Source organism: Triticum urartu, chromosome 6 (assembly GCF_003073215.2).
Source record: "Triticum urartu cultivar G1812 chromosome 6, Tu2.1, whole genome shotgun sequence".
NCBI lineage: Eukaryota > Viridiplantae > Streptophyta > Magnoliopsida > Poales > Poaceae > Triticum > Triticum urartu.
In genome coordinates this window covers 489,876,191-489,886,876 of record NC_053027.1, presented here as the reverse complement: position 1 = coordinate 489,886,876, position 10,686 = coordinate 489,876,191, and the positions used below count along the sequence as shown (strand labels likewise).

Genomic DNA, 10,686 nt, shown 5'->3' with positions numbered 1-10,686 from the left:
TCATCTAGGGTCTATTAGGCCACGGGGGTCTATTAGTTAATTACCATAGGGGTCTATTAGGCCATGGAATCATCTGTAAAGCTGTGTACCTTGCTTACAATTGTGTGCTCAAAACATATGTTCCAACAATATTAGTTCTGGTTATTTTGCTTCATCCATCTGCTCACCTAAGAGGACAACAAAGGAGGAAAAACTGAGCATGTAGAGAGTTCATACTACATTTATACAAAATGAAAAACAATGAACAAGAGCCGCAATACATTTTGTACCCAGCAAAGAAATGGAACGTACAGTAAAAATGCTTTGAAATCATGTGTAGTACACACACACAAATAGCACTGGACCTCTTGTAATTCTAGGTCGTAGGCAGCAGAGACAACCATAAATAGCATACAGTTATGCATTTATGTCGTTTTTCAAAAAGAAGCCAACTTGTCTTCTATTAGCGGTTTGGCACCACCCAAACGGACAAGAATTATGTGCAAAAACCTAGGTAATGGCATGGTGATATAATGTTTGGCTAAATTACAGAGATATTCTGTTCAGTCAGAGCAACAAAAATTGTCCATGAAAATAAAGCTAGTTCTAGATCGGTAGTCTTTCCTGAAGATAGCTCCATGACTAATTTCTCTGTAGAGACAATAGAAATTAGTCTGATTTCTTTGATGCAAACTAACACAGTAATATACTTAATGGCCTCACCTTGCTCGTGAGTGACCCCTCTGCGAAGTTGCACTTATATCATGAAATATGCACGAAAAATCAAAATTAGAGACATGTTGGAATGAGATAATCTCGCGAAATATGCACCTAATCGAACAAGAAGCAAACTTCAAAATATCTTGCCCATCTTCTATTGTCAGTTTAGTGCTCGAGCCACCGGAAACTAGTAGCTCACCACTGGCAAATATTCTTTGCACCTACAACTCCTAGGCCTACTCACGGCGGTCTTGCCGCGGGTAGCCTTCAATCCTCCATGTGCAACATAGACAAAAGGCACGTTGGAGGTTGAGAACCAGGGCCAACACACAAAAGGGGATCAACGCCAACATAGAAAACAGGCTAACTTACTTGAGCAGACGAAACCCCCCCCCCCCGCCACTACCATCTCCATCTCCGACGGCCTGCACGTTCAGATCTAGAAGGAGATACCGAGCAATCTTGAAGCCAAATCCAATGGATCAAGACCCTGATTACAACCACAAAGATACAAGCACAGGGACCCTTGCCCCAACTCAAATCCCGCATTCACCAGGGAACAGAGGGGAGGGTCCGGCGGCAAGAATTTGGGAGGGTACTCAAAGCTTCTACTTCTTTCGAGAGAGAGGTAGAAACAAGAAGATCACATTGTGCGTTGTTGTATTCTGGATATATTCTCTGCAATTCCATACTACACGTGGGGTGTTTTTGCAAATTATACAAGTGAGACGCTACGATTCAAATCAGATGGTGCAGATACCACGAAGGCAGGCACCATCATCACCAACTCATTTTTTATAGGAGTAGAGAAACACAAAAAAGGGAACTTTTTTTCTTAAGGGGTACAAAGAAGGAACTGAAGAGAAAAAACTGATGAAATTTCAACTGAGCCTTCGTCGAGATATTCCAGCAGAGAGTTGAGAAAAGTGCCCGTACTCTGCGTCTCACGCGCCCAACGTGGCGCCAAGTGAGCCGCCCCACACCTATCGCCCCGAGCCGGCCACCTCCTCCGCTCCGCTCCCGACCCCACGATCCCTCCTGGACCCGGTCCACCACACTTGACCCCCAGCGCCTTCTCCCCCCACCGTCCCCCCGCCCGCTTCCATTCCCTCCCACCACTCCACCCATCATCCCCGACGCCGCGACGAGGGGCGCGGCTCTCCCCCAGCCCACCCCGCCCTTCCTTCCTCCCTCCCCGAAGCTTCAGGAAGCCTCCTGAGCAATGGCGAGGCTGCTCGTGCTCCGCTCGGCGCCGTACCACCGGTCCAGCCTCTCCGCCGCCGCCACCGCCATCACCTCCTCCCGCTCCGCGTCTTCCCCCGCCTCGCCCGCCGCCACCTCCCGTCGCCCCTCCGCGCCGTCGAGTCGTCTTCGGGGGCCACCAAGCAGGAGGAGGCGCCTCTGGCCGCGGGCGAGGCGCAAGGAGCCGCTGCCCGCGGCGCCGGCGTTCGTGGTGGAGGAGCTCGGCTGGGGCACCCAGCTCGCGGTCAAGCTCAAGATGCTCGTCGCCCCGCCGTGGAAGCGCGTCCGCAAGGGCAGCGTCCTCACCATGACGCTTCGGGGCGAGGTGCGCTACTCTTCGCCACCGCGCTCTTGCTGATGTTGCTACCCTTCTTAGTAGTACGATTTGCTCATTTCGTGCATTATTATGGGAGCCTTATCATCTTAGCGGACGCCCTGATATTTGTATCGTGGTAGCAAATTTACTGTTGCTGTTGCAGATCCTGGCACACGCCGTGTGCGTGTGCGTATGCTTGCGTGGGTGGGTGAATTGGCGTGTGTTTCCGTTCACTCACGCGCACCTGCCACTGTATTTGGTCATTTTGTAATCGAGACATGTTTGGACTTTGTTATAACATTTGCTAGTCTTATACTGTATTGTGTGGGTTTGGATTTTGATCGTGTGTTCCCGTGGTTGCAGATATCTGATCAGTTGAAGACCCGCTTCTCGTCAGGGCTCTCGCTGCCGCAAATCTGCGAGAATTTCGAGAAGGCAGCATATGATCCACGGATATCAGGGATTTACCTGCACATAGAGCCGCTGAGCTGTGGATGGGGAAAGGCGGAGGAGATCAGAAGGCACATTGTGGATTTCAAGAAATCTGGTAATCACAAGCTATGCTGAATTTGGTAGTATCTTACCTTATGTTCATGTCTGTCATAACAAGTGCTGCATATTTTTGTAGGTAAATTTGTTGTCGGTTACATGCCCGTCGGAGGGGAGAAAGAATACTACCTTGCTAGTGCATGTGCTGAGCTGTATGCACCGCCAAGTGCTTATGTTGCTTTGTATGGTCTAACCATTCAGCAGACATTTCTCAGAGGTAACTGCATGTACAGCGATAACATGATACCTCTGGTTATTGGTCAAGTGCACCATGATCAAGTAGGCGTTATTTTATGTTGATCCTCAAACCTGTTTCAAAATTAAACTTGTTATAGTGCAACAGAACTACAGAAGTATTTGCTATTTTTGCAGCATATATCCTTCATTCTGTTATAACGTTCAATGCATTTCTGATTAGTTTAGCTTCTCATTGTGAACCAAGTTTTGTGAGCTTGGTCATGCCCAGTGTGTTATTTGTCCACAAAATGAGACAATCTGAATGCATCTTCGTTCTTTTCTGGTAGCTAACACTCTAGCACTTTTTAATTCGATTTGCAAGGTGTGCTTGAGAAAGTTGGAGTACAGCCAGAAATTCAACGAATTGGTCGCTACAAAAGTGCCGGAGACCAACTTGGGCGGAAGAGCATGTCAAATGAAGTTAAGGAGATGCTGGGTGCACTGCTTGATAATATCTATGGAAACTGGCTAGATACAGTGTCTTCCACACATGGTAATTAAATAGATCTGTTTCACTTTCACATATTTAATTGAAACATCATCATTACAGATTTTTTTTTCTAGGGAAGAAAAAAGAAGAGATTGAGGAATTTGTCAACTCAGGAGTCTATCAGGTCGAGAGACTTAAGAAAGAAGGTTGGATAACAGATCTATTGTATGATGATCAGGTACAGATTCCCTCCTTAGCTGATCACTGAGTTGGCAAGTAAATTGCACAAGACTAAATTGAGTTAAGTTAGTTGTTACTGCATCTTCTGCCCAACCCATGGTGATTAGTATTAGGAATACAAGTGATGTTTTAACTTTAACGATCCTTATTTCCTCTTTTTATTTCATATCATCGATATTAAGTAAACAGCAAAACTTTTCAGTCTCTTTGTTTTGGGGCTCTAGAGTAGTAACATGTGTTGCAGGCAGAGGTTCAACTAGTAGAAATGTTATGCATCAAAGAAGCACCCATGAACAAGAAATTAAAGACATGAGACGCAAATTTAGTCCCAGAGACATGATATGTAATCTGTATTAGGAATGTAAAGTGATGTCTCTCTATTTATATTATCGGTGTGTAAAATAGTGAGATCCTTGGCCATTATTAGTGCACAAGCAAGTCATATCTATACAAGACTCTTCGATTTAGTTAGAAAGGGAACTTTAGGGTCCTAGTTGAGGTAAGTGTCCACAACAAGGAAACATCAAATCTTCCTACAACATATACTGATCTACTTGGATATGTTAATTGCTAACTCAGGCAGCCAAGCTTAGTTGGAGTTTCTTTATTGAAATGTGGAAATGTTCAGGATATGCGACTTGTCAAACTGGCAAATTAGACATGGAATTTTACATAATGTGTTGTTTATTTGAATTAGAATACTGAATTATTTACTTTATTTATTTTTATTTGTCTGCTATTGTTTTTGTCGGCGTTGTCTTATTCATTAGGTAATGACAATGCTGAAAGAGAGAGTAGGACAGAATGACAAGAAAAGCCTGCGTATGGTTGACTACAGGTAATTTAGATATTCATTGTTCTGGAAAACTGGGTGCAAACTGGAAGCCAGCCAAGTTAAGGATTTCTGATAAATTTATAGCAATGGCACTAGTCGACTCTGGAACTTTAACTGTGCCATTGCTTTTCAGCTATTTCTCAAAATGGCACTCTTCCATCAATTTTTATGTTTTTGCCACCACTGTCAATTTTCAGCCATTACCATCTCTATTGCTGTTTGTGAAGTGAGAAATGACCAAATTAACCCTGGCCTCGCTCCATTTAGACATGACCAATTACATATATATGCTTCAAACCTACACATATACACTGATATAGACATTTTTTGGAAAATAACCATAGATAGTGGTCATCTCCATCTCTAGGCTGAACAGGCCAAACTGGATCAGCAGTAGTTATCGGAAACTATACAATAGCCAGTGGAACCTACAATCTCTGGCTCTTTGTTGATATGAGCAGAGTGCACGATTGTTAATAACATTTTTTATGGGCTGGGATGTTATGGAAGGATTGGAGCATATAGGGTAGTTGTCGAGGTCAACAGGCGTGGCCCTGAACTCCTGTGGCCCAGTGAAAGAGGAGTGGTACCGCTACCACATTACAGGGGGAAAGGAGTAAAGGGTTCATCCTTACCTCTGATTTACTTAAGGGCTAAGCTAAATAATAACGCTTCCTTTAAAAGAAAATATAATTTTCCTAACTGAAAAGATGACTCGGATTATATCCCTTAGTTTGTGTCAGCTAGGGCCAGTTAAGTTTTGTTTTGTGGACTGTCAGCGTGTGTGCACCTGATCCTAAAATGTTGCAATTTTTCTATCCTATACTATGAGGCGTCTGCTCAGTTTTTTTGCACACTTCATTTGTTTGGTATTATTTGATGTTGCTTGATTAATCTGAAAGGTCAACACATATAAACTCCTTGTTTTATTTACTGAACTGACATTGGTCTGAACTGCCAGTAAATATTCACGTGTAAGAAAATCAACTCTTGGGATAGGAGGAGGAGGAGACTTAATTGCAGTAATCAGAGCATCTGGAAGCATAACACGAACTCGCAGTGGCCTGAGTATTTCTAGTTCGGGCATTATTGCCGAGCAGTTAATCAAGAAGATACGTACTGTTAGAGGTAATTATGATAATGTTATCTCAGCAATCAATCGGTGTCTCAGATGCAAATTTGATGTATACGTTTGTACCGGGTAGAAAAAAATATAAAATACATCTGAACATTTTTTAAACTGGATTCAGTTCCCTAATTTATTTATATTTTTAGATGAGATAAGATTTCTCTGTTTCAATGCAGTGAGCACAGATTGTAGAAGCAGTTGGTGTAGCTTATATAAGTACACATATAATGCAAACTTCTGTCATAGTTTATACGTTCTCTAACAGAATAATTTCATCTAATTTTAATGTACAAGTCTCTTACCCTTTCCAGAGTCAGAAAAGTATAAAGCTGTTATCCTCCGTATAGACAGCCCTGGTGGTGATGCTCTTGCTTCTGATCTGTGAGTTCTGCCTCAGGTTTCATTTAGGCAGCAGAAGCAGCAGCAGAGTTTCAGTTATGTATTGATTATTCTTATTTTAACTAGGATGTGGAGGGAAATTCGACTCCTGGCTGAGTCCAAGCCTGTGATAGCTTCCATGTCTGATGTTGCTGCAAGTGGTGGATACTACATGGCAATGGCTGCGCCAGTTATTGTTGCTGAGAAACTTACTCTAACAGGATCAATTGGAGTTATTACAGGTGATCCTTATTACCTTCTATTTGTGCTTGCTAAGATTAGTAACAGGTCTTCCACAGTGCGAATTCTATGTTCTCTTGCAACAGTCTCAACTTTGGGCTTACTATTCTACTCGATCTCAGTTTGGATAGTGAATTTGGCTGTCGGTGAGTGTTTGTTTCTTATCTTACTATTTCTGTATTGGAATAACAGGAAAATTTATCCTTCAAAAGCTGTATGAGAGGATTGACTTCAACAAAGAAATTCTATCTAGGGGTAGATATGCAGAGCTTAATGCAGCTGATCAACGCCCTTTAAGGTAATATTGGCACTTCATTTGCTACAGTATATTAGGAAAATAAAATAGAAGTAAATTTGAGGAGAGCCCACAGGATCCAGCGACCGTTACCAGATTGTAACAAAAATAGTCTGATACCGTCGGAGTCAAGTCAAGTTAAGAATAGTATGGAAGCCGTGCACTGGAAATTTGGAATGGTGCTATAGTTTACAATGGTTCAACGTGTTTGCCTTTAATAGACAAGTGGAATATTAATTTATCACGTGATTTCATCATAAATCAAGCAGATTGTACCCTCTCAGTATTTTTTGTTTATTTTTTCATCATCGAATTATTCGTTTTAATCATAGAACAGCAAATGCCGACTCTTATGATGTGGTTTATTAGGTCTGCTATGGTTTGTAAATAGCTGTGATATTTAAGAGCCTATGACATATTTGATTTTGCCAATAACCGTAAGTCCAGGACCATCTATTCTCTGTTTCTTTTAAAAGCATTCTCTGTTAGAAAGGAAGCATGAAACCAATTTCCTTCCCTCAACTCTAGGCCTAATTCAGATATAGCCCCCCTAGATGGTAGACTCAGATACCGGACAACCATGCCCCTCAACTCTTGAATCCATGGATTTGGATGACATGGCGATGGCTTTCTCACACATGGCAGCCCAGTAGCATATTCAACACATAAACTTCTCAAAAACGGAATTAAGAAGAAATAAAAAGAAAAATGTAGAGAAAAAATAGGAACAACCATAAAGTCTAGGGGGTGGGGACAAAAAAATATTGTGGAAAAACTAGAAAATTTGAGAAAACTCGCAAAGAAGGAAAATTTGAAAAGAAGTGCGGATGCATACAAAGAAAGCAACATCAAGGCTAACTATGACGGTTTCGACTGTTATCCGCTGTATTTATTGTTTTTTATTAAATTTATAAATTATTTGTGAATTTCCCCAGATTTCCTTTTTTGTAGAATACTTCTTAACTCTTCAAATTTTCTGATTTTTTTCATTTAAATTTTTTGTTTCCCCCTTTTCTCTTTTAATTCTTGTTTTTATTTGTTAAATATGCTGTCTGAGTTGCCACCTGGCTGCTTCATGCTTCACTGTTGTTAAGGTATTCTGGTATTGCTCTATTGGCATAGTGTCTGTGTGTGACTTTGACTCCTTGTACTGTCTATTTTGGTATGTGCAATACTACAAGGCCTGCTCATAAGTCATAACAGCTATCATATGGACAATTTCGTGTTTAAAGAATGTGATATATTTCCACAGACCAGACGAGGCAGAAATTTTTGAGAAGTCGGCGCAAAATGCTTACGCATCATTTCGAGATAAAGCAGCCATGTCACGCTCAATGAGTGTAAGAATTGTTCTCAGATACTGAGTAGCTCATATTTCTTCGAGCATGTGCTGAGTTCTTTCCTCCACCAGATTGACCAGATGGAGACTGTTGCACAAGGTCGAGTTTGGAGCGGCCAAGATGCAGCTTCAAGAGGGTTGGTTGATTCGCTAGGTGGATTCTCACAAGCGCTTGCTATTGCAAAACAGAGAGCTAAGATACCACAGGATAAGAAGGTTGGTTCTTTTATAAACAAGAGTATTTAATGAACAAACGTCTGCCATGCATGCATAAATATATACTATCTGTGCATGTACTTAGAGTCTAGAATGTATTGAATAGCAACAGAATTACATTCAATTCTTTGATTATAGGATTTTAGCTATTGCCTTTTCAATGCTTGACATTCTGATGAAGTAATCAAGGGAGGTGCCCTTCAAGCAGCAGTGTTCATTCATCTGTTTCAGTTGGGATTCCAAGTTGATCCTGCTTTCCTAGTTTTGGAAATTCACTTGTAGACATTTGTTGCAAGCTGCAGTATTCATAGTGTGGTTTTGAGTGGAACTACATGATTGAGAGTTCACCACCCGCTTTCTGACTGTGTGCTGAATAATGCAGGTCCGGCTAGTTGAGATCTCAAAGGCCTCACCGACGCTACCGGAGATCTTGTCAGGCATCGGGGGTTCAATTCTTGGAGTTGACAGGGTTGTGAAGGGGGTGCTACAGGACGTCACCTCCTTAAATGGTGTCCAAGCTAGAATGGATGGCATCTTGTTTGAAAGATTGGAAAACATGCCAGGAGAAAATCAGCTCTTCTTGCTCGTAAAGGAAATCACAAATTATTTCGGTTGATGGCCAGTGAATAGCTAAAGTTTACGAAAAGCTGTAGATAGGAGAAGACAGAAGTGACATGGAAATACACACCCACCCTACCTAAATTCAGGTAGAATACAATACATTTGGTATTGGGGCATGCTTGTATCGATGCCTATGCAAGCGTTGTAACCTGTAAACCGACATACTGAAAATGCGAGGAATGTTTAAGTTCTCTCGTGTTTGCTTGATCTTGCCCCGCCTGATAGCCTTTTGCTCTTTGTTGATGACATATATGTATGTTACACCATTTTCATATTCTAGTTGGTTCTCATAATTGAAGGGCTTGTAGGACTTGCAAATCCCAAGAGGATCTGTTATGGATGGAGGAGATCCAGTAAAGCATTGCCAGGAGCTTCAGTGATTTTCGCAGTTACAAATGACTACAGTTTGTAAAATTCTGCAGTCTGGGTCCTAACCGGCCCTAGCTTCTGGATTGTAGTTGTAGGATGTTGAGCAAAACTTCCACATTTTTACATAGTTAAGACAATCAGTAAAGTAAAATAACTCAACTTTGTCTTGTAGCCAGCCATAACCATACAGGTTAAGCACCTTGCCTTTTTTCCTGAGAAAATAAAGGTCCTTGGCTAAATGTCTCATGCGTGTAGAACAACCATTGCGTTGCATCTTCACAGGTGTGTGCACATATGTGATCCGTTAATTCCTCATCGATAAGCGCCCAACCATATCCAGCCATAGTGAGCATAGTAAGACTTCGACCTTATACAATGCAAAATGCTTAGGCTTTTACAATACAAGGTGCTTAGAAAAATAAATCAGTTTTTCTTAAGCACCAATATTTATTTGTAGATAGTAGATGCTTAATTAGGCACCCCTCATATAAAGATAAGCATTGATGCTTGAGAAAATTTTGGTTTATTTTATCAAGCACCTTCCCTAGGCACCTTGCACTGTACAAGGCCTTAGACACCTCCCTTAGCCTGTATAACACAATGTGCTTAAAGGAAGTGCTTAAAGAAAAAAAATCATTTTTTTAATGCCGATGTTTATTTGAGAGGGCATACACTTAATTCTTCCCGTAAAGATAAACACTGATGCTTAATAAAAGATTATTTTACTAAGCATCTTGCATTGTATAATACTTAATTAAACGTCCATTCTTTACAAATGAGCATCAGTGCTTAAATTTTTAAGCACTCCCCTAAATATCTCGCATTGTACAAGGCCTAACACGATCATCTTTGACCACACTCGTCTTAGCCCAGCACATTTGCGTGACGCGTTCAAAGCGGAGGCCAAACACCGGGTGTTGGCGGGGACGAAGGGTCTATCAGTTGTGCTTCTGACATTTGACGTGCCAACTTATAGGGGCTTCGCGTTGTATCTGCGGGGTGTGGCTTGTCTGGGAGCCTCTACAAACTCTTTCTTTCTATGAATGCATCTAATCTTTGAGCTTTTGCGTTGTCTCATATAGGAAAAATCTAGCCATAGTGCATCCTAAAAATGGTTGTTGCACCCCTAGCTTCTAGGGTCTCGCGTTGTATCTGCAGGGTGTGGCGGTACTAGGATTTGTACAAACTGTTCTTTCTATTGATGCATTAAAAAGCATAGCCTTTGTATTTTCTCAAATAAAAAACACTTAAACATAATGCATCCTAAAAGGACTGTGTGCATGACAGGGACCAGGGCCAACCCCTTTCCGAAAAAAAACAGTGCTTTATAGAATACTCATTTGTTTGCATGACAACCCATGGATTTTTATGTGGTTTATTTATTTGGCTCGCTTTGTTTTATTCAAAAACATACCTGTCCATGACTTCACTTCATTTAGCTTCTTTTCTTGGCAGCAAAGCATTGAATGTACCTAAAAGTAATACTGGTGCATGTTTCTTGCTACCTCTTCGGGTTTGCCCAGCAACTTGCAGTAACAATTATTAATTTTT

General features: G+C 41.5%; 1 pseudogene; it reads left to right on the top strand.

The window, feature by feature from the left end:
- The first annotated feature begins 1,788 nt into the window (after positions 1-1,788).
- LOC125514469 lies at positions 1,789-8,973 on the top strand (annotated as a pseudogene).
- The last annotated feature ends 1,713 nt before the right edge of the window (positions 8,974-10,686 follow it).